We start from the raw sequence: 23,471 nt of genomic DNA, 5'->3' as shown, positions 1-23,471 counted from the left end.
AGACCTATTATCCTATAAATTCATGCCCTTTCCATTGTTAGGTGATAATTGTGGTAGTTACTCAGGATTTTCTTTGAGTCACTCCAGGCTAAATGCAGAGAAGATGATCTTGGTTTTGCAAATGAAAGTACAGTATTGCCTTCAATGGATGACTGGACAGTGAAAATGATGGAGCTGGTGGAGATGGCTACACTTACAGCTCTGTTCAGAGATAAAACGTTGTCTACTTTTGTAGTAAATTGGAAACCCCTTATTGACTTGCTACGTGAGATGAGAAAAAACGAACTGATTTATGGATTTGATTTCTAAGAAGATAAATTTGGGGCAACTAATAGAAGGTATGGGGACAGTACTGAAAAGCTGAATGCTGGAGGTATCAAAACTACAAATATAATGTTTGTAAAAATATGATAGGTGTTGTAGAGAAAAATAGAAAATGGAAATATGTATTCTTTTTCTTTATTCTTTTTCTTTAATTTTTGTTCTCTTTCTTTTTCTCCCTCTCTTCTTTTTTATTTCTTTTTCTTTTCTTTCTCTTCTCTTTTTGTTGGTTTTTAAACTTATCAATAAAATAAAAAGTATTCAAAAATTATCTTTTTTTATAATCTCACTTTGAAATGAATTATGATTCTGTAAAAGATAGGAAAGAATTAAAAGCTGCATCAAACTACATGTGCACAGTGTTTCTATATAAAATTGAGAAATACCAAAAATAGAAGAATGCAAGGTTCCTAATCTGTTTACTTCACTTTAGAAGCAAAGGTAAGGTAGTGATCCTAAGAATTTTTTTCTGGAATGGGCAGCTCAATTGAAGCCGATGCCTAGTTGATGCTGCCATGTGTTATGTTGTGCGAAACACCATACTCCTGTTCTGCTTCTCATGCCCTCCTCTTCCTTTCTCCCAGGAGCTGATTGGGTAGCAACTCTCACCCTCCTCAGCTCTCTGAACTCCTTTCCCACCATTTTTATCAGTAAAGTGAGTTAAGGTTCATAAGGTTGTTTCTACATTCGCTTCCTTCCCCCTGGGTATGCACACACACTCTTTTTTTCAAAGCCAAGAACAAGTCCTAACATTGCTGCTTATTCCCTGCTGGCTTTAAAAATGAGGAAAGGGTTAAATGGAGGGGGGGCATGCACGCATTTTTTTTCCAAAGCCAGGAATGAGTTGCAGTGTTACTGCTCGTTCCTCCTGGCTTTGAAAGCTGGGAAAGCGTTAAATGGCTGCTTTCCCCTCCCTCCCACTATTTCAGCTCTTCTCCTAATGCCAAAGAGAAGCTATTTAGAAGCTGTTTCAGACTTTTCCTAATACCAAAGAGAAAAAAACCCAAACATTTGCACAGCCCTTGCAAAACAAAATGGAAGGGAAGCTGCTGAGAGGGAATAAGCAGCAGCATGTTAACCCTTTCCTGCCTTGGCTTTAAAAAAAGTAAATGAGAAAAGTATGTTTTCCCCCAGAACTCCACCACCAATTGCCTCTCCAGTGGGTATGGGACAGCCCAATCAGCAAATATGGGGGGGGGGATGGGCTCCAACATTGCAATGTTACAATGTATGAAAAACTTTTTTAAAAAAAATTACGTCAGCTGCAGTCCCCACAACATGCAGCTCCGAAGAGACACATCTCAACTCATCAGCAAATCACCTTGAGGTCATGCAGTGCAGAATGATGGTCGTTTCAGCACCAATCAGAGTGAATGCTCATTGCTGGCTTAAAGTATACCATGTGGAACGGGCCAGTGATAGGCAAAATCTTACCATTCTTGAGGTTGCCTGTATTTCCAATCAAGTGCTGAAGTGTGGTAAAATTCACCAAACGATACAGATGATGAGCAAACTAACAGGGATATTGAAAGAAGTGGCCACTTGGCAATGATAGCCTCTATTAATCTGTGTGCAGCTCAGCTAGTGCTCTCCGTCTTGTCCTGCCTCTTCTTGCTTTGCTCTGTGCCTTCACATACACTTCCCTGGTTACTTGCTTATGCCCCACTCAGTCATGGCTTCTCTCCCTGCCCCTCCTTTCATGTCTGCCTGCAACTTTCAGAACTGGAGTATTTCTGGGTCTACAGATAAAAGACTACCAAAATGAACAATGGTTCAAAACATCTTTTGATTGAACAGCAACAAAAATATCTCATACGGCAGTCTCTAAGCCTTGTTCTAGGACTAAGTGAGGTCATATGATCTTAGGGCAAGTCCTCAAACTATCAGTTCCTTAACACTATTAACAGAAGGAAATATCTCTACGTTTTAAACTCTCTCACTCTAGTAACCAACTTCAGTTTCCCCATCCAACCTGCCATTTTGGCTTACCCCATGGCCAGCATGATATTTACAACACTCCAGTTCCCCCCCGCCCCGCCCCAGGGGTATTTCTTTTAAACCAATCCAGATCCACAAAAATACCCTGATTTCAATGAAAGCATCCCTTTAATTCTCAGCTTTTACTGGAATGTTCCCATCCATCCCTGCCAGTTTTCCCAGATATGTCTTTAAAGGCTTCTCCTTTGAGCTTACCTCCACCCTTTAACTGTGATTAATAAAAATATTAATAAATTGGAAAAAGAACACTAATGTCATTTTAATGGTTTGACTTTTAATTTAAGAAAGCAAGGACATTCAAAGATAAGCCTTCCAATTAATCTCTAACTTCTAACATACAAGTACTGATATCTAGCCAATGCAACCCTGCAGGGGGAATCAGCGATGGACAGAGTCTAAGATGAATCCTAAATCTGTTAGGCTTTCTGAGAGTTTATCAGACCCTTCGAATCTAACAATGTTTGTGTACATTATAAATATATGTGTGCTAGACCCATTTCAGAACACAACCGCCAATGAAATCCTGACGGCATGGATCATTTAAAAGCTCTGCAAAAAAATTTTCTCTAGAGAACTGATTTCTGTTGAAATTGATTCCCATTCAGCTTTGTTTCTGCCTCATTTCTTACGATGCGTTGCATGATATCTGCTTGCTATTGTGAATTATTATTTGATTTAGCTTTACGATGATGGGTTCTATGCTAATACTATGTGTATGTGTGCACGTGCATGCACATCTGTGCACTGTCAAGTTGCAACTGACTTATGGCAACCCCATCAAGGAGTTTTCAAGGCAAGAGTTCAGCAGAAGTGTTTTGCCATTGCCTTCTCTGCAGAGGGATCCCAGACTTCCTTGGTGGTCCCCCCCCCCCAGTACTAACTGGGGCCAACCCTGTTGAACTTCCAAAATCTGATGAGATCTCACTAAACCATGCTGTCTTCCAATCCCATCTACCACCTTACCCAACATGTAGCATGAAATGGATCCAAAAGCACCAAAGCTTAGGTGGTAATGGAAATTGCTTTACAAAGCTTCCCAAGTATAAGGCTAATTCAATTATACTTTTAAACTGTTAGGAGACAACATGGTTTTGTACAGGAATGAAAAATGTTGCTTGTGAATTCATTTCTTAGAGGCCAGGTAATTGGCATGGAACCCTATTCATCTATCTCATTAATCTGTATTGCAAGATTCACTGTTTTATTCCTTTTGTTTACTATTATGAGGAAGACTAGAGCTGTTCGATGTATTGTCGAAGGCTTTCACGGCCGGAGAATGATGGTTGTTGTGGGTTTTCTAGGCTGTATTGCCGTGGTCTTGGCATTGTAGTTCCTGACGTTTCGCCAGCAGCTGTGGCTGGCATCTTCAGAGGTGTAGCACCAAAAGACAGAGATCTCTCAGTGTCACCCTCACTGTGACACTGAGAGATCTCTGTCTTTTGGTGCTACACCTCTGAAGATGCCAGCCACAGCTGCTGGTGAAACGTCAGGAACTACAATGCCAAGACCACGGCAATACAGCCCGGAAAACCCACAACAACCATCGAAGACTAGAGCATTTGATAATTGCATATATGAGCTTAGATCCAGACTAGATATTTCTGAGGGTGCAAGGGTTTCTGTTTAGACAGCATGATTTTCCTGCTTCCTCCCTCCAGAAGCAGAAATTCCCTTACCCCCAATCCTATCCTTGAAGAAGAATAGACCCCCCCCCAGGAATAAGATTATGAAGCTCTTGGAAGGCAGTTGAAGACATTGGGGGCTCAGGTGGTATTCTCTTCTATCCTTCCAGTCATAGGAAGAGGAATGTGCAGGGAGCGGACCATACTTGAGGTGAATCGTTGGCTGAGTTGGTGGTGCCGGCAGGAGCGCTTTGGGTTCTGGGACCATGGGATAGGTTTTCTTAGAGAAGGCCCTCTAGCACATGATGGGCTTCACCTCTCAAGGTCAGGGAAGAAAACATTTGGAACGGAGCTGGAGAACTTCATCAGGAGAGCTTTAAACTGTTGCTGCAAGGGGAAGGGGACAATCGACATGGTGATTTCAATGACGAAGCGAAAACAGTGGGGACCCACCTGGGTAGAAAAGGTCAAACAAAGGTACAAGGCTACAAGTGTCTATATACCAATGCCCAAAGTATGGGTAATAAGAAAGAAGAGCTTGAGCTTCTATTGCAAACAGAGGGCTACGATATAGTAGGAATTACTGAGACTTGTTGAGATGATTCCCATGACTGGAATGTGCTAGTGGATGGGTATGAGTTGTTCAAGAAAAAACGGAAGGGTAGAAGAGGAGGTGGAGTGGCGTTGTATGTGAGGAGAGGGCTTGATTGTCAAGAAGTTATGGAGAATGGGGCGGACAGCCCGGTGGAAAGTATATGGGTAGAAATAAGGGGAGGAAGGACAAAGGGTATTGTTGTTGGAGTCTGCTACAGACCACCCGACCAGCGAGAAGAAATGGATGCTGCCCTCTTTGAACAAGTTGGCAGAGTATCCAGACATCAGAACCTTGTAATTATGGGTGACTTCAACTTCCCAGATGTGTGCTGGGAGACAGGCTCAGCAAAGCGTCATGAATCACGCAATTTCCTGACCTGCCTGGACGATAACTTCCTTTTTCAAAAGGTGGAGGAAGCTACAAGGGGTTCGGCCATACTAGACTTGATATTAACCAACAGGGAAGAATTGGTAGATGAGATGAAGGTGGTGGGGACCTTAGGGGGAAGTGACCATGTCCTTCTTGAATTTCAGTTGCTGTGGGGAGCCAAGGAAGTTTGTAGCCAGACTCGTAGGTTAGATTTTCGTAGGGCCAACTTCGATTAACTCAGAGGCTTGATGAGAGTCATTCCATGGGGGAGTGTGCTGGAAGGGAAAGGAGCGAGTGAAGGGTGGGCTCTTCTCAAACACGAGCTTTTGCAAGCTCAAGCCTTCACTATCTCAGCAAGATGGAAACATGGTAAGGGCTCCAAGAAACCGATGTGGATGCACAGAGAGCTCCAGAATAAGCTAAGGGAGAAAAAGGAAATGTTCAGGAAATGGAGAGAAGGGCAGACCTCTAAAGAGGAGTATATGAGGGTTACTAGGTACTGCAGATCAGCCATCAGAGAGGCCAAAGCTCAGTACGAGCTGGGTCTGGCTAGGAGGGCTCGCTACAACAAGAAAAACTTCTACAGATATGTGAGAAGCAAAAGCAAGGTAAAAGAGGCAATTGGACCACTGTTGGGAGTAGATGGAGAAACTCTGATGCAGAACAGAGAAAAAGCAGACAGGCTTAATGACTTTTTTGCCTCTGTTTTCTCCCTGAAGAACTCAGGCACATCTAGAGATAGTAGAAAATGTGGCAGGACACCTGAGTGGCTAATTGACATTGACAGAGAAGTAGTGGAGAGGCATCTGGCTGCACTGGATGAATACAAATCCCCTGGGCCGAATGGGGTGCACCCAAGAGTGCTGAAAGAACTTTCCAGAGAACTTGCAGAACCCCTGTCCATCATCTTCAAGGCCTCCTGGAGGACTGGGGATGTGCCACAAGATTGGAGAAGAGCTAATGTTATCCCAATCTTTAAGAAAGGGAGGAAGGATGACCCAGGAAACTACAGGCCAGTCAGTCTGACTTCTGTTGCTGGGAAGATATTAGAACAGATTTTAAAGGGATCAATCTGTAAGCATCTGAAGGATCGCTCAGTGATCCGGGGAAGTCAGCATGGTTTTGTTCCTAACAGATCCTGCCAGACCAACCTGGTTTCCTTCTTTGATCGAGTGACCAGCTTACTGGATCGGGGGAACTCTGTTGACATGATTTATCTGGATTTCAGTAAAGCTTTTGATAAGGTCCCCCATGACATTCTGATGGGCAAACTGGAAGACTGTGGAGTAGACTATAGGACAGTTTGGTGAATAGGGAACTGGTTGGAGGACCGCACTCAAAGAGTGGTGGTCAACGGTGTTTCATCAGATTGGAGGGAGGTGTCCAGTGGGGTGCCTCAGGGCTCGGTTTTGGGACCGGTACTTTTCAATATTTTTATCAATGATCTGGATGAAGGAGTGGAAGGGCTGCTCATTAAATTTGCTGATGATACCAAATTGGGAGGGGTAGCAAACACCCAAGAAGATAGAATTAAAATTCAACAAGACCTGAATACTCTGGAGAAGTGGGCAGCTGTGAATAGGATGCAATTCAACAAAGACAAGTGCACAGTATTACATCTGGGCCACAAAAATGAGAAGCACAAATACTGGATGGGGGATACACTTCTGGGCAGTAGTATATGTGAAAGGGATCTTGGGTTAAAAGAGTGGACTGTAAACTGAATATGAACAGTCAGTGTGATGCAGTGGCAAAAAAGGCTAATTCAATCCTGGGTTGTATCAAAGGGGCCATAGCATTGAAATCGCAGGAGGTCATAGCCCCTCTCTATACTGCCTTGGTCAGGCCACACCTGGAGTATTGTGTGCAGTTCTGGAGCACTCACTTCAAAAAGGATGTGGACAAAATCGAGAGGGTGCAGAGGAGAGCGACGAGGATGATCAGGGGTCTGGAGACTGAGCCCTACGAGGAAAGGCTGAGGGCCTTGGGAATGTTTAGTTTGGAGAAGAGGAGGTTGAGGGGGGACATGATTGCTCTCTTTAAATATTTGAAAGGCTGTCATTTGGAGGAGGGCAGGGAGCTGTTCCAGTTGGCAGCAGAGGGTAGGACGCGAAGCAATGGGCTAAAACTACATGCACAAAGGTACCGACTGGATATTAGGAAAAACTTTTTCACCATCAGAGTAGTTCAAAAGTGGAATCAGCTGCCTAGGGAGGTGGTGAGCTCCCCCTCACTGGCAGTTTTCAAGAAGAGGCTGGATGAATACTTGTCAGAGATGCTTTAGGCTGATCCTGCACTGGGCAGGGGGTTGGACTAGATGGTCTGTATGGCCCCTTCCAACTCTATGATTCTATGATTCTATGATTCTAAGACTTCGGGAGGCATTTTTGCCTGCTGCAAGAGCAAGGAGAAGGGAAAATCAAACTCTGTAAGTGGAAATCCTTGTACCTGTACAAATGTTAGTCTGGACTCAACTCAGTTTCAGAAAATCTGCACAATTTGGAATTATGCACAACATTTAGCATCCAGATTTTTTTACCAAGCAAGATTGCAGCCATGATAGAAATACAGAGGGGAGTCCAGTGCAATTAATATTGGCCATGGGGCATCTGCCCTGACCTGGATGGCCCAGGCTACCCCAGTCTTCTCAGATCTTGGAAGCTAAGCAGGGTTTGCCCTGGTTAGTACTTGAACAGGCAACCACTAAGGCAGTCCAGGGTTGCTACGCAGAGGGAGGCAACAGCAAACCCACCTCTGTTAGTCATGCCTTGAAAACCCCCAGCAGGGGTCTCCATAAATTGGCTGCATCTTGATGGCACTTCCCACCACTATCGCAGGGCATCAGTGCCCTGTTTCAGCCTCCTCTTCATTCTGTAGCGCTTGTCACATTCCATAGAAGAGATGACAGAGGAAGTATGCCCACCCACTTCCTCTAGGTTTTATTTGAAGGGAGAGATGTGCAAAGAGATATGCGTTCTGAGCTGAATCCCACATGTGAGTTCTATAAATATTGGTGCCTTCTTCTGGCACAAGGCACCTGCTCCAAGCTCTGGAGGGGAAGATTATTTATGCCAAATGAAGGCACTGCCAGTCACAGAAAAGATCCTCTTTACGCACTGGGAGGGCCCGTGTCACTTCCTTCACGCAAGTTGGGGAAGTAGTGGGAGAAGAGGAGTCAGTTAATCAGTAGCATTTCCTTTGCTGCTGTTCCTAGAGAACGTATGAAGCAGCTCACAAGAGTTGCCTTCTGAGCCCCCGTTTCTGTTTTTTATTGTGATAATTTTGTAACAGTGGGGTCCATGTTACACCTTTTTGTGATTCTTCCTTTTGATGTATTAAGTTAGTATAATGAAACCAAATGACTGAAAATGAATGGGTTCTGTGTTTTCTAAAACCAGTGCCAGGTGACATACAGGACAGGGTATGCTAATGGTTTATTCTGTGCACCTGATATTTGGGATGAGACTGAATTGCATACACTTGTTGGTTCAGTTTAAATATCCCAGTTTTGAGTTTGATTCCCTTTTGACAGAAACAAAACTGAGTTTTGACACCATTTTCTGTTTCCTTTTGCTGATTTTTCCTGTAAAAAATGTATGACTTTTTCAGCATTATGGTCATATAGATCCAGAGGAGTTAGCCATGCTAGTCTGTAGTAGCAAAATAGAAAAGAGTCCAGTAGCACCTTCAAGACTAACCAACTTTACTGTAGCTTAAGCTTTTGAGAACCACAGCTCTCTGACAATTCATCTGATGAGGAGAACTGTGATTCTCGAAAGCTTATGCTACAGTAAAGTTGGTTAGTCTTAAAGGTGCTACTGGACCCTTTTCTATTTTTCAACATTATGGGAGCATCAGTAGCTTATCAATTACATCATCAATGGCATATAAATGACATAAAATGGTGCAAAAGAAATCAGAATGATTCTTAAAGATGTAGGAATTGTTATCAATAGACAAACTAACAGCTATCCAAAATTCTAAGAATATTTTAGATGACAAAACTTGGCAACAAAAATGGGCTGCATTTTTTTAAAAAAATCCTCAAGCTGTTAGAAATGAATGGATAAGAAAGGAATAACTGTGACTGGGTACATTTTCTTCACTTGTTTTTAATTTGTGGACCTGACATATTGTTTGTTCTAAATACTTGTTCTGATTATGTATTCTTGCATTTTAATTTTTAAAAATGGTGCAAAAAATGGAAAAGGATCATTCATGACAGCACTAGCTCCCCTGGCTGCCCCTCAGGCTCAATTCAAGATCTTGGCTATCACCTAGGAAGCCCTCCATGGCCTCGGCCCCTCACACCTGCAGGGTCAATCTGCTGAAATTGTTTGCCATCCCCCAAATGCTCTCTGGAATAATGCCCAGAGGTCCAAGTCCACATGGAAAGGGGGCAGACTCCGTGTCAAATCGGCTGCCAGGGGAAGCTGGGAGAAACATGTCTCATCCCCAAGGCTCTCTCTGCAGATATGAGAGGAAGCGAAGCAGAGAACCTGAAAAGGGAACTGAAGATCCGGTGCTCTTAACTTCCTCCTCCGGAGAAGAGAAGGAAAGCGGCTACCAAGAGTCCCAGAAGAGAAACCCAGGGCCGAGGGGTCAGTTCCCTGCTTCCTTCAAGTGTATTTGGGATTTTTTTTTCCATCTGAGAAATTTCAAGGAAAGAATTCTAAGACTTGCAAGATGCCTCAGGTTGTCACCAGATCTTTCCTAAAATACATTTTGAAGCCAATATGAAGACTTGCTTCCCACGTGGCATTAAAAAAACAATGGCAGGGATTGGAAGCTTGACCCAGAATCCAGTTTCTCCCTGAGAGAATTGCCAATGCCTTTGAGCCGGCCGAGTGAGCAGAACCCTTCCTTTTGTCGGCAGTGATAAAATAACACAGCTCTTGCCCAAGATAATGACCCAGAAGAAACAGATAACATTGCAGCAAAAACAGACAGCGCCGTTAGCAGGGATGCTCTGTCAGTTGCAATGGAATGTGCTGTTATTACTTGATGTAGGATTATGAAGTACCTATTCAGGTGCCGTTGCTGAGTTCTTTTGGCAAACTCCTCAGGTACAGAAGCAGACAAGATTTCCGTAGCTGCCTCAAACCTCTACCCCAGAACCGATTCATTTTTGTCTTGCCCCCCATCATGCCTTTCAAAGTCAAATAGTAAACAAAATAGTATCTTTCGAGTACCATTGAAGACTAGGCATTATTCCAGAGCCAAAGCAGGGGTCATAAATAAAGGATTTGTTTACTGTTAAGAGGGTTGAAAAAACAAAAAAAGGATACACATCATTTAGGATCGCCAAACCTAATACAGCAGAGATGGGGGAGAAGGACAAATGTGAAAATCTAAAGTAATATGTATGTAATGCATGATCTGAGATCACAATGAAATACAATCTCGTTCTGTGGATGTTTGTGTTATGAAAAAAAGGGGAAGTGTGATTTGGTTCACACACACATGTTAAGAGTATTATGGTCTTACCATGTTTGGTGTGGTGGTTGAGGGGCTTAGGACCCAGCCTCTGGTTCCTTAGTCCAGAACTTCTGGAAGAAGTTGTGATAATACAATCAATTGTATCATGTCTTTAAGGAACATCTGAAAGCTTTATCTCTCATGAAAGAAATGGATGCTATGGTACCAAAGCTTCCTTTCACCCATAACATGGGTTGGCTTTCAGTCTGGGTGCTAAAATCCGTTCTGTGGATTCCACGCTCATTTCAGATTCTTTCGCCTGACCCTGCCAGGGTTCAGAAGAGTGGACCTGGCATTAAGTGTTCTACAGGGAAGTTGCAGAAAATGGCTTTCCCATAAGCAAAGGAGGGATGTCTGGATGGATCATACCAGCGTTCCATCAAGGCAATAATCCTGTTTCAGAAACCAGGGCTTTTTTTCAGGGGGAACGCGGGGAAACGGAGTTCCAGAACCTCTTGAAAATGGTCACATGGCTGGTGGCCCCGCCCCCTGATCTCCAGACAGAGGGGAGTTTAGATTGCCTAAACTCCCTCTGTCTGGAGATCAGGGGGCGGGGCCACCAGCCTTGTGACCATTTTCTCCGAGGGCAACCCACTGAGTTCCACCACCTCTTTTCCCAGAAGAAAAGCCCTGTCAGAAACCATATTGTATAGTGGTTAGAATAACAGACTGCAATGTGGGAGACTCAGGTTTAAATCCCCACTCTGCCATCATGGCTCACTGGGGGACCTTGGACCAGTTATACTTTCTCATCTTTGCCTACCTTTACAGGTAGTTGTGAAGATAAAATGTTGCAAACTACTCTGGGTTGCAACTGGGGAGAAAAGCAAGGTATAAATATCTAAATAGATAAATTTCATACAGTGGCCAACCAACGGGTCACAGAGGCCAAGCTGCCTCTTAAGGCTGGTAGTCAGGAGTTGGCTGCTGCTAGACATGAAGGGTCCTTTTAGTTATTTTGGCAAGTAACTATTGGCTAGACTTTGATTAGACTTTGGCTGTTTTCACACTGCTTACCAGCCACTGAACATTGCGCCGAGCTCCCGGTACCGTTCTCATGAGAAATCGCACCAGGAAGACACTGTTATTCCAGGAGCACGATGTGATTTTCCGTGGCTGGTAAGCAATGTGAAAACAGCCTTTGCCTAATCCCCTTTTAAAGCCATCTAGTCTCTTGTTGTCACAATCAAGCCAGAGAAAGCAGTCCAACTGAGGGGCAGGCAGGCAAGTGGTCAGAGCAAGCCAAGGGTCAGAGCCAAGGAGTCAGTCCAGCAGAGGAGCAGACAAGCGTGAGTCCAATAGACAAGCTAGGGGTCAGAGCCAAGAAATTTGTCTGATAGAGGAGCAGGCAGAAGAGAGTCCAAGAGGCAGGCCAAGGTCAGAATCCAGTAAATCATTCAGCAGGGCAAGGTACAAGGCACTTCCAGGCGCAGGGCTCCAGCCACAGAGCAACAAGCAGAGTTACTTCTACACTGAGCTCTGCCCAGCGTCTGCCTTTATTGCTGCTCTAATGAGGGGCAGGTGTTGCTTCTTCCTCTGATAGCCTTGCCTCGTTCTCTGAGAGCCTCACCCTGGCCGTTTCCACATGTTGTTAAAGCAACAGGCTACTGACTCAATGCTGGCGTCTTTTCTGAGACCGGGATTTCCTGCTCTTTCCTGTGCCGGGTCAAGAACACTGATCAGACGAAAGACAAACTGCTTCTGCTTCCACTTTGAAATCGGAGGCATCTGGAATCTTTAAAAAAACCCCACCAGGATTGAGTAAGTAGCCCGTTGCTTTAACAACATGTGGAAACGGCCACAGTGTTGTGCTAACAAACACACACTTTCCCTTCTCTCCCACACAGCTGCCTTTGCTTTCTGCTTCCTTTTCTCAGCTGGCCCAGGCAGCTCAGGTTTCTCCCTTGCTCATTGGGAATCTCTTCGTAACTAACACGTCATTCTCAACAAAGTACAACATATCAAAACCTCCTTCAGTTCCCCCCCCCCCGCATTGCCCGGCTACAGAAGATGCCTGGGAAGGCGAGGAACACTCCTCCAGGGTCGATGTCTAGTTCTGGTAGATAAGGCCTTCCTGCCTCCCTGGGAACACAGCTGGTTCTTTGTGAATCTGTGGACAAATAACACTGGAAAACTACAGCATGAGAAAGCATCAGAAAACAATATGGAGTTACTGTGGATAGCAGGCCTGACACTGTTTCCAACAGCCTCCACAGAGGTCCCTGGCTGCTCTTCCCGAGTCTCCTCCAGAGCCACGGCTGTCACAGCTGGCTCTAAAGTAGACCCTGCTGGTTCTTCCAGCTCCTCGTCCTCCGAGAAGGAATCAGGGGCAAGAGGTAAGGTGGCTGGATGAGGCTGATGCATGTCAGGGTGGGGCTGACTCACGACACGTGTCAGGAAAATTCCACTGGGGTGGCCATAAGTCAACTATGACTTCACGGCACAATTTCATTTTCGTACTATGTCCCCTGGCAGTAAATCCCACAACTGATTCCCAAATGAGGATTTCCCTTCCTGCAATAACACTTGGATATACTTGCTGCATGGAACAAAACTACCACAGTTTTAGTGTCTGCATTCTCTTACACAGCCCCCGGGGCCAGGACTCATATTGTGAGGACCCTAATCCACATGGTTTATGCTTCCAGCAGTGCAATCCTAAACACAATTACACTTTTCTAAGGTCATGGACTTCAGTAGAAAGATTGGTTTAGGATTGCACTACAAATGTCAGATTAAGAAGGGAGAAATAGTTACCAGATGGAGGCCTTTTTCTCCTGACATCCCTCTAGCAACCAGAATTCATCTGGCCCTCACTTGGCTGCTTTAAATAACTGTGTTTTAGAAGATAAGAAATCAAAGCAAGCCATAGAAAGAAAAATCTCAGAAGAACATAATCCTTCAAAATAGATTTCTTTGAGCAAAGGTAACTTTGGAGGTTATTAAATTTCTGCTAAATCAGTGTATTGATTCATTAATGCTTAATGTTTCATTAAAAAATAAAAATACATATTTTCTCTTTTCTTTCTGAATGTTTGACCATATTACTAATACTTCATACATTTTTGTATTTGCTGTGTCAGCCCTTAATCAAGACAATATTGACGACAATGGGCTTTTGATTAGCAATTAGTGGGAGCAACTGTAGCGCAATTCTGTTTTCCCAGTTAAAAAAAAAAATAGTTTTGATGTTTTCTCCTGTTTGCTTGCACACCTCTGAGAGGCTTAACTTTGCAATCAAGAGAACAAAAGAGAAATCAGAGAAATTTCCACCTCTGGAAATATGATTTCTTTATTTTCCCTTATGTTACAGATAAACCAAGGCTTGAAAAATGTTGTGGTTACTTAGCAATGGACACTGAGGGTGTCTGTTTCTTAAAGCTAAAGATGGTCCTTTAAATCATTTGGGTTTTTTTAACCTCCCACTTTTTTCTCTTGTTCTTTTTAAGATTTCAGATTTTTCTGCCAACCTAGAGCTTTTCTTAGGTTTATAGAAAGGACTGTCTTGCCTGCCTGTAACCCCAATTGCCGGATTGAAGGGATATAGATGTCGATGTCAATGTAGACACACACACACACACACACACACACACACATACTGAGGCAGAGGATCGAATTAATTAACTCTACTTAGGATGGTACTGAAAGTGTACCTTTTTCTCTACATATAGATTTATATTTAATCTATGATCAACAGAGCATGTTTTGGCCTGGTGTTTAGAATCTGCTCTAGAGGTCACCTTTTTCAAGCCCTGGGTGCTTTTCCATGATGAGTTTCCACTTCTCTGAATTTGCATCAAAAGAAACATCCTATATTGCACTTGATATAATGGACTTTCCTGCCCCAGTCCACAGCCTCCATTGTAGTGAATGAGCTCAGAATTTGGAAACTTGAAAGTTAGGTCTGGAAAGTTTCCACTCTCTTTATTTTCCATGAACTATTCAAAACTGAATTATTTAGGAGGGCTTTTTAATCATAGGTAATAGGTCTGTGCTGTAAGAAATGGCTTAAAGAGATTGTTTGGTAAAGGAACAGGGACTGTAGACTGTGTCACTGGGTACTGTCAGTTGATAAACTGTCAGCTATAAAGCCCTAAATGGACTGGGACCAGCATACCTGAGGGACCGTCTCTTCTCATATACTCCCCGGAGGGTGCTGAGATCAGCCGGTAAGCACTTACTGGTGGTTCCTGGCCCCAGGGAGGCTCGATTGGCCTCAACCAGGGCCAGGGCCTTTTTGGTCCTGGCTCTGACCTGGTGGAACTCTCTGTCTGAGGACACCCGGGCCTGCCAAGATCTTGTCTCCTTCAGGCGGGCCTGTAAGATGGAGATATTCCACCAGGCGTACGGTTGAGGCCATCAGGGTTTCCACCAAATGAGCCTCTCTCCTGGCCTCCTAAATGTCTGTAGGGGGTATTGACCATCTCCCCCCCCCCCCATATATGAGTGACCACGCATGGTTAAGCTGCACCTCCACCTCTGTCAGATGTTATATGGTTTTTATACGGTAAGCAGGTGTTTTATTAGAAAGCTGTGTTAATTTATTGTAATTTTATCTTGTATATTTTATCTTCTGTTGTAACCTGCCCTGAGCCTGCTTGCGGGAAGGGCAGGATATAAATATAATAATAATAACATAATAACATTCGATTTATATACCGCCCTTCAGGACAACTTAATGCCCACTCAGAGCGGTTTACAAAGTATATTATTATTACCCCACAACAATCACCCTGTGAGGTGGGTGGGGCTGAGAGAGCTCCAGAGAACTGTGACTCGCCCAAGGTCACCCAGCTGGCTTCAAGTGGAAGAGTGGGGAATCAAACCCGGCTCTCCAGATTAGAGTCCCGTGCTCTTAACCACTACACCAAACTGGTGTACGATATAATTGAGTAAGCGTATTTCAGACAACTCACTTTATATCTTGGTGCACCACCAGAGGGTGGTGCCATGGAGGGAAGCCTAGGCAAGGCACCATGTCCCTCCAGAAAACATGCCATGGGGGGAAGCCCAGGCCAGGAGCAGGATGGGAGCAGGTGGTAATGCTGGCCTTCCGCCTTCACCCAGGAGTGAGGCAGAAGGCAATGCTCACCACCCAACTTAAATCTAGCTGATATTAGGAATGGAGTAAGTGGCAATGTCCACCCCCTGCCTTCACCCAACTGGTATTAGGAGCGGAGCACGTGGCAATGCCCACCCCCCACCTTAACCCAGCTGGTATTAGGAGCAGAGCAGATGGTAATGCCCACCCCCACCTTAACCCACCTAGAATCAGCAGCAGAGCAGGTGACAATACCCAACCCCCGCCTTAACACAGCTGGTATTAGGAGCGGAGCAGGTGGCAATGCCCACTCCCTCTCTTAACCCAGTAGGTTTTAGGAGCAAAGCAGGTGGTAGTGCCCACCCCCTGCCTTAACCCAGCTGGTATTAGGAGCAGAGCAGGTGGCAATGCTCACCCTCCTTCATCCAACTGGGATCAGGCTTGGAGCAGGTGGCAATGCCTGCCAGCCATAGTCAGGTGCATAACAGGAGGCAATGCTGCCCCTTTACCCGCCATGTATCACACATGGAGCAGGTAGCAAAGTCCACCACCCCTTCACATGGCCGAGATCAGGCAGGTCAGTCATGGAGCAGATGACAATGCCCACCCCTCTCCTTCACCAGCTGGAATCAGTGGCAGAGGAGGAGCAAATGCCTGCCTGCCTGACCTCCCCTTTCTAGAGCCCGTTGTATTTTTCCCCACAACAGGCTTTGTTGCTAGTCATAATAATAATGTATGTATGCTTCTACTGGATAGTTTACATATTGTTTAAGCATGTCGTGTTTAATTACTAATGCTTTGTTTCAGCAATGTTTTATCTCTGTATTCAGGTTTATGCTTGTTTTGAAATTTCTGCAACCCATACCCTATTGTATTGTTCATTGAATGTCCTGGCTGTTTGTTGTATTTTCTTGCACTGAGTAATCCATCTTGAGTCTTAGTGAGAATGAACAAACAAACGAAAGGTTATCAAATCTTCATCTTAATTTTGCTTCCCCCTGGAATGAAACAAACCTTTTTCTTCATGCAGATTTTTCCCTTGTAAAAACCTCATGTTTCAGTATTTTGTGAATCACTGGTAGATAAATGTTCATAAAGGGCATATTCATACATACAAATGACAACAAAAGCTGCAAAAGAAACAAAGTAAAATCATCAATGAAAGCAATGGAAACAAAGTGGGCCAAATTGATAATGACTACCGGTGTCCAACCACCTTCCAAAAATTTGAGGAGGTAGCAATTCAACCATTTCTACTGATTTCCCCTCTTCCTCTGGAGACCACCACTATGCCATTCCTGAGGGTCCACTGAACCCTAGGAACAAAATTTGAGGGCTCAACAGGAGGGGGCAATGGGTGGAAACCGGCGTTCCCTCTTAAGATTTCAGGATGCTTTTCTTCGCTATGTGGCTGGATACAAGAAATTATCGACGTAAGTAATGTTGAGACTGGCCATATCAGCTGATCCCTAATTGTCACCCATTTGCTGTCAGATGTGAGGTTAAAGGGACAAAAGTCCATAGTGGGACTGGGGCATATAAAATATAAGTTTTTAACTGGTTCTTATATGTTTTGTGTGAGGTTATGCAAAAGAAAAATACTATGACAACTTGAGGATGGGAGTAGGGCTGGTGCTTTGGACCAATGAACCCACTAGAATAAGGTTTTTGCTTGGTGCCTAGTTCTGGATCTCAGCATTGGCTGCCAACCTCCAGGTGAGGCCTGGAGATCCCCCAGAATTATAAGGCATCTCCAGACGACAGAGACCAGAGATCCCCTGAAGAGAGTGGCAGCTTCGAAGGGTGCGCGACCGCCTTGTAACCCGCCGAGGTCCCTCCGCTCCCCAAAGCCCACCTTCCCTAGGCTCCACCCCCAACCTCCAGGAACTTTCCAGTCCAGAGTTTTCAGCTCTAATCTCAGCATCTGTGTATCAATCGCTGTCATTTGCCAAGGGAGATTTTCACAACAACTGTGCTTATATACAACTTCTGGACAGATTAGCACCTGTTATGCTTGAAGAGGGGGCTTCTCATGGCCTTCCAATCCTAGATTCCTCTTGGAAGAGCCACCCCCCCCCAAACTGAAACAGGCGTGACCCTTCACCAGCTGTTTGGGAGAGCTGGTGAGCCTCTGAATGTGTGCAGAGTGCTAGCAAGTGACTGAGAAGAAGGCATGTAGGTGAGGCTTGACACAGCTTGTCTTTACCAAGCCTGGCAACTGAAGAAGAAGAAGGAGCAGAAAATTATTAACAAGATAATAGAAGAAGGAAAAGAGTTGAAAGATCAACAAACAATTAAACGTGCCTTTTACAAATATTATGTGAAACTATTTCAAAAGAAGGCAGTAGACTTGCAAGAAATAGATCAATATATGCAAAAAAACAGATTTACCAAAGATATCAGAAAATATGAAGCAGAGACTAAATGCTCCAATAACAGAGGAAGAAATTATACAAGCAATAGAAGCAACAAAGATTGGGAAAGCACCAGGACCGGACGGGATCACAGCTAAATTTTATAAAGTAATGAAGGAGGACCTTGTACCGATACTAAAAAATATAATGAATGATATACTTCAAGGAAAAGGACTTCCAAACACATGGAATGAAGCGAGCATTGCTCTGATCCCGAAAGAATCACAAGACTTGTCAGATGTGAAAAACTACAGACCAATTTCACTGATAAACAATGACCATAAAATAATGGCAAGAATATTAGCAGACAGGCTAAAGATATGGCCAATAGATTCTATAGGAGAGGATCAGGCTGGATTCCTACCAAACAGACAATTAAAAGACAACTTGAGAGCGGTTATAAATGCTATTGAATATTTTGATAAACGACCAGACAAAGAAGTTGGCTTTTTCTTTGCAGATGCAGAGAAGGCCTTTGACAATTTGAACTGGGATTTTATGTTTGCATTAATGGAAAAGATGGATTTAGGTAAAGGATTTATAGAAGCAGTGAGAACAATATATAAAGAGTACCCAACTAGTACTTGAGGCATCCCTTGCTGGGAAGGTGAAGGCAAGCCTGCCCTTTCAGATCCTCCGTTCCCTAGTCCCTGCTGAACCCCACCCACAAAAGGCTGCAGTGCCTTTTGTACCCTCTTTTCCCTCCCCTAAAACAGGTCTCTCTCCGCTGCCATGAATCACTGGCTCGCTGGTCACATTCTCCTCTTCCTCAGGCCTTTAGATTTATGACGGCACCCAAAGGCTACAGCAACGTCCCTCCCAGGATGTCAGTTAGAGCAAATGGTGTTCATTGCCCCCTCCTTCCCGGCTGCCTGAGGGCTGGATCTGAAAGGGTGAATCACAAGCCAGGGTTGTTGTTATCCTGGCAATACAGCTGGGGAACTGGGAATGAAGGGAGATTTTAAGAGACTTGATGATGTTCTGATAGGCACGATGCCACTCGGGACAGAGTAGTCCTGACTGATTTATTAAAAACATGCACATCCCACCCTTCCGTTGTAAAATGGTATCCTTGGGGTGAATTTCAACATCAAAAAGGACTATTATTTATTTATTGTACTTCTCAACTGCCTTTCCATATAAAGAGCACAAGGCAGCTTATGAAACCATTTCATAAAAATGACTAAATGAGCCCGCTTGTGGGGAGGGCGGGATATAAATATAATAAATAATAATGATAAATAATATAAAACCATCAAAACTAGGCACAGAGTCAAAAAAGAAGACAAAAAACCACCACACTGTCTCTATTTATTCCAGCTCAAAGGACAATAAATGTTCTTCAGTTAACCTGGAAAGCCTGTAGGGACGAGTAGCACCAACTCACTTCCTGGGGGAAGGAATTCCTGGAGCCAGTTGCTGAAAAGCATTGACCTCAAGGCCTAAACAAGCTGGCACAGGTAGAGGCAGGCCTTTGGAGACCTGTGACATCTGGGGATGGGGTGCAGTCACGCCGGATCTCCAGGGTTTCATGATCAGACAGCAGGAGACACTGGGCATGGGTGTATGTTCTGTGTTCCTTTGTTGGAGCTCCATACAGATAATACCTTCTCAGTTAACAGCAATGTGAGGCCTTAGGGGATCATGATCATCAGGGCCAAGACAGAGGCCCAAGGAGGATATGAATCTGGGCCTTGTACAGCAGAGCCTGGGTCCGGCTCTTTCTCCTCATCCATCCTTGCCTACTGCTCTTTAGGACTTTCAAAGTTCTCATGTCATGGAAGATCCACCTCTCCCCCAGTGTGGGACCTGAAGGCCTGCCCTGGCCTGAAGCTTGCCACTGCAGCAGCTTGGGAATTTCCTGATGCTAGGAACAAAAAGATTAAGATGCCCAGGGAGTAGGTTGCCAGCTCTGGTTGGCAACCCTCCGGGACAGGGAGAAGTGTGCCAATATATCACACGGGCATGCAATGTCACTTTTGGCAAAAACTGGAAGTGACATCCTGATATTGAGGTGGGTGCTCTGAGCATTGCCTAGGAGTCTTGGGTAATTCTGTGTAGGGTTGCCAGCCTCCAGGTGGTGGCTGGCTTTGGAGGGTGGGCTCTATGGCATTATACCATTCTGAGGCCCCTCCCCTCCCCAAATCCCGCCCTCTCGAGGCTCCACCCCCAACATCTCCAGGAATTTCCCAACCTGGACCTGGCAACCCTAATTCTAAAGCATTCCCCGCAATGTCATGACATCACTTTGGAGGGTAGAAAAAAGGGGGGGAAGTCCCCATAAACTCAACCCCAACAAGCAGGAGAACGAAAAAGAGGGGTTACGTAACCTGCCATTCAGGCCTTATGTTTTAAACTTGTTTTTAATCTACATATGAGCACATTTATAATAAATATTTTCTAATATATATTTTTAGGTTGTTACTTAACCCTGCTATGTTGTTCCCCTTCACTTCGGAGGGTTTCTGGCACCGGTGTGACATCTGCGTGCTCCGATTCCTCCCCCCCCACCCCCATTTTTCTCCCAAGGGCCTTCCGGTGTGTGAATTCTTTTGCCTCGCAGCATCATGTTTAAATCAGGGCCAGGCCGCAGACAGAGAAAGAACGGTAGCAGAAGGAAAGGTCCAGAGAAACAGATAGTTGCAGGCAGTGATGGACTGGCAACGATAAGTCATGGCAATGATAAGATACAGCATCAATATTGTCCTATGTCGCAAGGTGAGATTCAAAGGTCAGTTCTCTGGGAGACTGAAGATCTTGGTCAAAACCTCTTCTGATTGCTAGAAACTGCGATGACTATCAGGTTTACTGAATTAGTGCTAGTAGCATGACTAAATTTCAATCTGTTAACTGCAAGAGCTTCTCTGAAGCTTCCCTTCCTATCACAAAATTCTCTGTAATGATGCATATTGTTCAATGGGAAAACTGTTTTCTACCTATTATGTCAAGAGAGTTATTTTCCTACTTCTCTGATTCATTATTTGTGAGATGTAATGTTGAAAGCCAGCATGGTATAGTGGTTAGGATGTCAGACAAGGATCTCGGAGACCCAGGTTTGGATCCTGCACTCTGCTGTGGAAGTTAGCTGGTTGACCTTGAATCAGTCACTCCCTGTCAGATTAAACTACCTCACAAGGTTGTTGTGAGGATAAATGGAGGAGAGTGATGTAAGCCACTTTCAGTCCCCACTGGAGAGAAAGGTGTGGTATAAATGAAGTAAATAAATAACAAGAAATAATAATAACTTGTCACAAGGGAAAGGTAGCAAAACAGCAATCTAACCTGCCATTCCAATTCTCTAGGAAAGGATGGCAGATGAAAAGCAGTGAGGGAATGCCCATTTGGGCAGTACACATGCTTATTTGATTAATTATTTACTTCATTTATACCACACCTTTCTCCCCAGTGGAGAGCCAAAGCTGCTTACATCAGTCTCCTTTGCTACATTTTATCTTCACAACAACCCTATGAGGTGGGGTTGGGCTGAGAGGGACTGACCCAAGGTCACCCAGCCAGCTTCCAGTGACAGAGGGGGGACTCACAGTCGCGTATCCCAGATCTAAATCTGGCAGTTTTAATGCCCAGACCACAATGGCTCTTATTAGACTAAGGTAGTTTACTAGTTTTGTTAGAGCCTCATCGGAGGGCAAATGCATCCCTGCAAGTTTACTTATTCTCTTATCATTCCATTTTCTACTGTAATCCTATAGCACTGCACAGAATATTCCCTGGCTTTCCATCCATTAGGTCCAAACATAGTAATATTTAGTAAGCAAGGCTTTTTCTCCACGCCATCTACATCCCTGAATCTGATTCTGTTTGATGTCCTTGTTCCATCCAATGGTTGCCTCTTCTTCCTTCCTGATTCCAGTCAATTAACTGACTTAGGTCTACAACAACCAGGATGAATGACATTACTGAGAGAAATGAGGGTGATTGAAAATGAGAATCAAGGAGGGCAAGTGAGCGGGTTGAGAGTGGTTCAACCCATCTTAGAATGGTGCTGTAAGAATACCAAAAATCACCAACATAAAGAAGTTTTAGGACAGTGCTATAATGATCGGTTACACACACACACACACACACACACACACACACACACACACACACACACACACACACACACACACACACACACACACACACACACACACACACACACCCCAGTACAGAATTCATAGAATCCTCTGCATCTCTTAATGGCTGATCTACTATTGGCTCAAAATTTAAAGAGAGAGAAACTTCTAAACTTGTCAATTGGGATTCTTCAAGACAAGAACCACAAAGCTGATGCAGAACTCAGTTTTTCAGCAAAATATTCCACAGCCGTGTCCACCAATCCCTAATACAAATTTTCATCTTCTCTGGGTTGCAGTAGGAGTAATTGAGAAATTGTTAGTCTGCACAAGGCAACGAGCCTCAGAAGCAATTCTCAGAATGTGTTTGTGAAAGGCAAACTGCTATGCGCATCTAGCAGCGATTATCTCTCATTCTTGGAAGAAAGTCCCTTAGGAAGAAAAGCCCTTCTTTGTGTAGCCTTGACAAAACAAGGATTAATAATAGAAGGATTAAGGTTTAATCTGATTAATTTGGAACGAAAGGGTTATAATCTGGCACCCCCATAATGTCATATCTGTGCCCCATCTACGCCACTACTTAATGCTGACCTGTTGTTTGCCGACCTGTTATTTCTGAACCAATGTTTCATGCTATAACTTGATGTCATATTGCCAATGCCATAACTGTTTCCTTTCACAGGTTTATTGAAGCTGCAGGTGCCTTATCTAATGGACTATAGAAACTCTCAGTAATTCTGACCTTGTACACTGCTCACTCCCATGCGCTGCTATGTCTCAACTTTGATCTCTTGCTTTCTCAGTGTCTCGATAGTACAAATATGTGAGATGGTCTCAGGAGGAGCTCGCACCAAGAGTCCTGTTTTAATGTTGGGAGGGGGAAGGAACAAATGTGTGTGTTAAGAGGAAGGATTTTCCCACATGTTACTATTCCTGTCAACTTGCTCTTACTGCTTAGATGCCTACCTTGCTTCTGAGTAATTCTCTGGACATATCTGTGGAAATGATCTGATTTCTGAATAAAACCATTTAACCAAGAGCCTGGATTTCTTGCTGCAATGGTACAGGGGTCCGTCTGCCATAGCCTGTCATCCATAGCTTGACACAACATGTGTGGAATTTACAAGCAAAGGTTTGGTGATTTGGGATTTCTGTGCAAACATCACAAAGTTTGCCAGGTTAGGGAGTGATCTTAAGGCGCTCAAAGCAAAGTTGTCAAGGTTTTGCAGTGTGGAAATGTATTTAAAGTGAATTAACTAAGAGATAAGAGATCAGGAGATGAACAAGTGAATTGGCAATAGTATCATAGTATTGAAGGGGTTTTGGGGGCAAGGGGGGAAGGAGAAACAGGAGACGCCACTGTCTCTGATTCAGTTGCAGTCATGAGCAACAAGACCTGTACAACAACTGATGGCCAGTGTGGTATAGTGGTTAAAAGTGGCAGGACTCTAATCTGGAGAGCCAGGTTTGATTCCCCACTCGTCCGTCTGAAGCCAGCTGGGTGACCTTGGGTCAGTCACAGCTCTCTCAGAGCTCTCTCAGCCCCACCCACCTCAC

Source organism: Eublepharis macularius, chromosome 15, assembly GCF_028583425.1.
Source record: "Eublepharis macularius isolate TG4126 chromosome 15, MPM_Emac_v1.0, whole genome shotgun sequence".
Classification (NCBI taxonomy): Eukaryota; Metazoa; Chordata; class Lepidosauria; order Squamata; family Eublepharidae; genus Eublepharis; species Eublepharis macularius.
Note: the sequence above shows the minus strand (reverse complement) of the source record.